The sequence below is a fragment of the Centrocercus urophasianus genome, unplaced genomic scaffold (genome assembly GCF_019232065.1).
Source record: "Centrocercus urophasianus isolate 14NV4802_14NV808 unplaced genomic scaffold, USGS_Curo_1.0 seq_11, whole genome shotgun sequence".
NCBI classification, from domain to species: Eukaryota; Metazoa; Chordata; class Aves; order Galliformes; family Phasianidae; genus Centrocercus; species Centrocercus urophasianus.
The window spans coordinates 25,826,342-25,833,644 of NW_024884253.1; positions in this window are offsets into that span (position 1 = coordinate 25,826,342).

Consider the following 7,303-nt stretch of genomic DNA (forward strand, 5'->3'; position numbering starts at 1 on the left):
GAAACACTCCTGGGCTTTACTGTTAGACTAATGAAAAAGGAAATGCAAAAAGTTATTGCTTTGTGTTTCGGTTTACTGTGACTTTTTAAATACTCTATGAGTGATTTATTAGTACTTTTATAACCATTGGAAGAATTTTAGATTAAAGAGTCAAGGTTGAAGGAACTTGAATTTCCCAGCATGGTTTCCTTTAGCAAAAGCAATATTTCTTTTCAGTTTTATTTCTAAGCCTACTTCAGTCTGTTCCAACCTGTGTACATTGCGTCCCATTCTATCTCCATGTTCCTTCATGAAGAGTCTGTCTCCATTTTTTCTCTATTTTCTATTCAGTTGTGAAGAGCAATAAGGTCTATCCTGAGCCTCTGAATGAACACATTCCCCCAGTTTCATAGGTCTTGCATTCTATCCTTGAGCACTTTGGTTGCCCTCCATTTGACACTGACAAAATGCAGCCAACTGCTGGCTTTCATTGGTGCAATTGCACATTGCTCATGTTCAGCTTAGTGTCCACCAGGAACTCAGGTAATTTTTCTGCAGAACTGCTTTCCAGATTGTCCGCCCCCAGACTGTACTAGTGCATGTGTTTATTACAGTACAAGTGCAAGACTTCCTGTTTGCTTTCTTTGAACTCCACAAGGTTCTTGTCAGCCTATTACTTCAGTCCATTCTGGCCCTTGTGAACAGCTGCCTTGTTCTTCATACTGATTGTTCCCATTCCCTTAGTTTGGTATGATATACAAACTTGCTGAAACTGCCCTTCTTCATCCAGCATTGTTAACAAGGACATTAAACACTACTGGCCCTAGTATTGATCTCCGAGAGATTTGTCTGACTTCTGACTGCCAGCTGGATGTTGTATCACTGATCACAGCACTTTAAGCCCTGAAGTCAAGCCTGTTTTTCAGCCCATCTTTGTCATTCAGTCATTTCACCAATTCATTAATAAGAAGCCTATGAAAAACTGCATAAAATATCTTGCTAATGTCAAGACATACAAAATCCATTGCCCTTTTCTTGTCCACAGAGCTAGTCACCTCATCATATAAATCAATCAAGTTTGTTCCTGCTAAAATTAAATTGATTATTCCTAATCATCTTGTATAGAAATAACTTACAAGAGGATTTGCATGTCCCAGAAACTGAAGTCTGTCTGGTTGTAGTTGTTTAGATTGTACCTTTTGCCCTTCTTAAAGATGAGTGTAATATTTGCTTTCTTCCTGTCATCAGGAACTTCTGCTATTGCTCACCTCCTCCTGCAGTTCATTTGCCATGTTACCTGGGGCTGTTCCAAACCCTGGAAAGTCTCCAAGCCTTCTTGCTGATCCCAGACCTGGAAGAAGTGCTCTCTCTGCCAGAGGCGCCCTGTTCCACCGACCAGTCAATGATGGAGAGTATGCTATGCTTCAACGTTTCTTCCCAAGAGAGGTGTTGCAGACATTTGATCATCTTTGTGGCCCTCCTCTAGACCCACTCTAACAGCTCTGCAGCTTTTCTAGAGGCCCCAGGCTTGGATGCAGTACTTCATACAGAAGCTTAGAAAGGCAGATGGGTGGGGGAACAACTCCTTTGCCCTGCTGGCCACCCTTTTTTTGATGCAACCCAGGATACTGTTGGCCTTCCAAACCTTTCAATTGGCCTTGTTAAACCTTCTCTGTGAAGCTTGTCCAGGTCCCTTTGGATGGCATCCCTTCCTCTTATTGCGTCAACAGCACCACTCAGCGTGGTGTCATCCACAAATTTGGTGAGGGTACAATCAGTCCCACTGTCTATGTTGCTGAGGTTGCATCAAGGCTAAATATAGAATATTTAGAGTATTACACCTCATGACATACTGGCCCATGCCATGTTTAACTCGCCCCAGGGTAGGGGTTTCTATCTTTTTGGACTGAACTAATGTTCAGACCCCTGATGTTCTTACTTATTTAGTAAATAAGCTTGTAAGATAGTAAACTAAAAATTAAGTTATGTTTTCACATATGTATATGTATTTTGGAGACTGGAGAATTGTGGCTTGATATTTTATTGCTAATTGTTGATCCTGTTTGTACGATTTATAGTACCACATTGTACAAATTATTTGGAAATTGATTTGTTGTTGTCATGATTGCTCATTCTATGGCAAACTTAATTGCTGTTTCTGTTTTTCCTGAATTAAAGAAAGCAGTATGCGCATAGAGGTATACACAAAATGTGTTTGTTTCAATCATACATATAAAGGTTGCAAAAATATTCAACTTACAATTCTTTATCTACTCATTCATATCAACATTATTTGAAATAAAATATTAATCTGCCACAGAGTGATATAGTGATACTCAATTGATTTATTCTAATACAGAGGTTGATTAACATACTTCAAAACTGCTAGTACATCTGGATCTCATTTAGAGTGAAGAATGGTATATGACCAATTGCAGTCCAGGCTGTAGACAAAATTACTAATCTGGGAACCTGGAAATCTCTTAAATGACAGAAATGCCTTAAACTGTGAATCGATCACTTGGGGTAATAAGATACTCTCTCTTGATAATAATATGATAAAGAAAAAAATCTGATTAGTTGTAATATTTTCTGTACTTTTAATGATGGAACTCTAATATATAATTCAGGCTCTGCATATTATATCATGTTGAAAAACATCCAGAAACATATTTCTCAAGGCACTTTGTATATGAGGCTCTTCTAAGACCCTTAAGGAATTTACTGTGATCAGCTGTATGTCAGAACTTGACAATTTCATGAAATACTGTCTTTACTGAGGAATTATGTAGAAAGGAGCTTCTTGCTTTGATATGATTGGCCTTAAGTTTCAAGCATTGCATAGTCAAAATGAGAAATTTTATTGACAATATGGATTACTGCATGTTTATTTTAGTGCTGTATAGATTTTATAAGCAGAATAGATGCTGATAAACTGCTACATACAGTATAGAAGAAAACAATACTGTGACTACAACGGATAAAGACAATCTGAGATATCCCAAAATCTATACACATTCAGGATTTCCAGCAACCACAATAAATATGTCTTTCTGAAATCCTGTTCTGTTCTACTGCAGCTCTTAAACCACAAGCATCGCTCTATCATTTGATTCCTTGAGTATCTTCCCATAATGCTTTAAACAAAATTATCAATAAGTAAAATTCTGTTTGTTCCCTGTTTCAGTGTATTGTATTGTATTATATTGATGCAACTTCTTTTCCATCTCTTTAAAACAAATTTGACCGTACAATTGTTTAAGGATACTGAGGTAAAACAGGAATTTTTCACTAACATAGAAGGCAGTAAACTTTGTGATCATGTGTAGTTCTTTCGATACTTCTTATGAGTCTTAGACCAGTCCTCAGAATACTTTCATTTCCTTGAAGAGCATGGAGCAGAGGATATAGGCATACTTAAAGATAACAGTAAAGGAGAGGTCTGAAGAAAAAGATACAGGGCGTCTGGTCAGCCTTTGCCACATCCACCAGGGACTTTGTAGAGACAAATGCCTTCAAGTTCTGTACTTGCAAATGTAAAAGCAATTGACAGTGAAGCAGGATGTGTTTCTAATACACAGGTGCAGCCCTGGGTGTTATCCTCATTACTTGGAAGACTGTCTCCCTCACTTCCAGAGCCTCCTGAGTACACTTTCACACTTTTGTTGCAACTACTGGAAGTGTCCAATACCAATTGGAATACTCTCTTATCAGGAATCAAATAGGTGTGAGGGCTTTTTGTGAGGAAACTGGTACACATCTCAGCAACTTAATAGTGACCTCTGAATTTCATTTTGTATTACTCAACAAGTCAAACTTCTGTACCAAGCTTTGCCACCAGTTGTTGCCACATATTTTCATATTTTGGGGTCTGGAGAAGAGGAGGCTAAAGGGAGACCTCATCACTCTCTAGGATTTCCTGAAATAAATTTGCAGAGACTACTTGAAGATATCAATTGTCTTACATGAAACAGCAAATGTAAGCTTTCTTGAGATAAACACTTCCTTTATAATAGTGCATAGAAAAGAAGAAGCAAATTAGATTTCATAAAGTGTTCTAGAATATGTATAAGTGCCTTTTAGTTTTAAGCATAAAGCTGTGATAAATGTTGCTAAATCATAACTCCCTCTTTTTCTCTGTAGTGAGACTAAACAGTATGTAAGGATTTGGACAACTGTTCTTTCTCATCAAATTCACTATAATTTTTCTTTAGGATCAATCCAATTTTAAATATAGAGCTAAAATTACCTAAATTTAGCTTGAACACGGAGGTATAAAATAAATCTAGTTATGATGAAACTTGCAATGAAGTGAGGAGGAAAAAAAATTAAAGAAAGAAAAAAAAAAAAAAGAAAAAAAAAGAAAAGAAAAAATGCCTAGATTTTTCCTTATTTATCTCTGGCTAGTAATCCCCAAAATTGTAATTAGTACTTTGATCTTGACAGAATACAGACTAGTTTTCAATCTGAACATCAAACTGTATTAAGGGAAGTACATATTTTAGTGTTTTAAATAGACACTAAAATTATAGAAAAAATAAATTATCTGAGTAGTGTTATCTGTTGCTCATAGGCTGTGAGAGTATTCCATTAATCTGTAACAAAGCATAGTGGTGATAGCAGCTTGCCTAAAGCTGTAATTCTGTAACTTAATGGAGATCCAATTGTACATTGTTGAATGTCTGCTACTGCATGATGTGAACAGACTTCTTACTAGTTGTGTGTATGGAGAAATTTAGCACAGCTTAAAAAAGTATTTCCTCTGCAAATACTGCTGTTTAAAATAAAATTAATTTGGGATTTCTGACTATAAAGCAGAAGCACATATTCATGCACCTCAAAGGCATTCATAGGCATTTTTTCATCCCCTTTAATGTTTTCCAGTGCTGATAAAGTCTGCATAACATTGTACATTAGAGGTGTGGACTGAAAAATATGCCTGTGTGTTTTTATGAGCAGTATTTTTTTTTCAGCTCGCCATATGGAATGGTGAATTAAGGAAGGGTATTTAACACCAGCATATTTTACCAACTTTTTTCCTTTTAGCTCCTCATTCTATTTCTAAGCTTGCAAAAAGAGACAGGATCTCATTCACAGCTGACTGGGATCTTGTTTTATGAGTTCTTTAGAGCAGCAGCAGCAGCACTAGTAGGTAATCGGTCTCCTATTCCCATCTATGGCAAAATATATTATTTTGGGGTTTAGCTTGATGTTTAGTTCAGTGTATGAGATTGAGTGTAGCAGATGTCATTAGGAATTGGATTTTACTGGCTGCATGAGTTAGTGAATGATTAAAGTACCATAAGATACCATAGTATTCAGAAACAAGGAGAGGAGGTAGAAAAAATGCAGATTCAGCAAAAAAATCAGCAGAAAAAACAAAAACCAACAACAACCAAATTTGATGCATTCATCATACTTTAATGAGTTACTGAATAAAATATACAACTGTCTTGGGCATGAGAGCTTGATGCTCTGTATCCTGTTGAGTCACTGGACATCATCAGTCACGCTTCATCAACACTTCACAGAAGCACAGTTTCAAGAAAAGTGATTAAATGGGCAGGTGGTTTCTTTTTTTCATCCTCCTTTTCAAAGAAACAATCCTGTAGCCCCTCATATGATTCATCTGTGGCAAATGTAGCTGCAGGGGGCTTGATGTCTCTTCTGTACAAACAAAAACCTGGTTGGTTTTTTTTGTTTGTTTGTTTGGTTTTGTTTGGTTTTGTTTTTGTTTGTTTGTTTGTGTCCTGGCACAAATATTTTAATTACAATTAAAATCTAATTAATTTAATAATTAAAACCAGTCCATAATCTTCAAATTTATTCTAGCAATATTTGAAACAAAATGAAATTTTGTAACAATACTTATTTAAATGGTATGAAGTAGATGAGGCTGGAAACATACCACATTGAGGTACTCAAACTGAATGAGAACATTCTTGTCACAAGTGAAACTGAGAATGACACGTACACATCCCAGCAAAGGTAATGACCTTCTCAATAACACTGGGATGCCACCTGTTCTGTAATAGTTAAGTGGGGATTTTTTCATGTTCTTCATTTGTGCAGAAAGCCTTAAAAATTGCTCTTATTCCTGTATAACTAGGTGAATTGTATTTTGGCACTCCTGTATTTTTAGTATTGTTGTTATTATTTTTCAGAGCAGAGAAGCAATTTTATGCTGAACATATTTACTCTGTGCTTTATCTGAAAAAAATCTGTCCCTAAGTTGATGTGAAAAATTAAAAATTAAGTGTAGAATTTGAACAAGAGTCTAAGACATCCTTTGATAATTTTTGCCAATTGCATTTGAGGAATAAACAAAGAGCACAACCATGATAGTATAGTGCAAAGAAATGAGATGTTGTGGATGAAGCCAATATCAAAGAATTAATATTTCTTTCACAGTCAATGAATACATCATCAGCTATTGCCAATTTTTCACTCTCACATCGAAGTTACAGGATAAATATATCAAAATTTATGTTTTGCTATTTTTGTTATTTTGGTTTTGTTTTGTTGTTTTTTATAGTTTTTTTTTTTTTTAATAAAAAGAAGAAAAAAACCCACTTTCAATCTGCAGCGGTTATCAATAATGTTATTGAAAAAAAAAAAAAAAAGAATCTTTGATTTTTATTGAAGAAATCTCCAAATGTATAATCATGCCTTTAGCCTGGATCCACAACTGGCATGACTAGATATTCAGAAGTTAAGTCATCTGTATATGAAGGTAGTGGCAAGATTTTGAAAGATAATAACTCGACAATTTTAATGATAAAAAGTCATAGCTGTACATGATTTAGCAGTAATCTAAACAGCAAATATCTAAAAATGTGTTCTTTTACCTCATAGAAATTGAACCTTTTTTGAAATTTGATCCCAGTTACAGATTGTGATCATGAGACAATCCGGATGTCTGAATGCCTTTTAATACTCTGACTTCCTTGGGTTATAGTTTAAATTGAATACCAAATACCTTTGAATGAATTTCCTTCATAATTCTGTATGGCTGTCTGATGAATTAGACAGATGAAATGATGAATTATGCAGATTTTGTTTCCTCATTCAAACAACATTGAGTTGTTCAGTTGTGTAAAAATAAAGTGATTTAAACCAAGAAGTAAAGGGACCCATATGAAAATCAGATAGTGAATGAAGTGTAAAAAAATTCCATGATATTGAATTATTAATATTCAATACTTAAAAAAATGTTATTTCATATTTTATATTTATTTTAGACTTTATATTAACACTACATGAAATTTTATCCCATTTCTTTAACAAATGTCTGATTGCCCACAACATGCGCATGAAAATATAT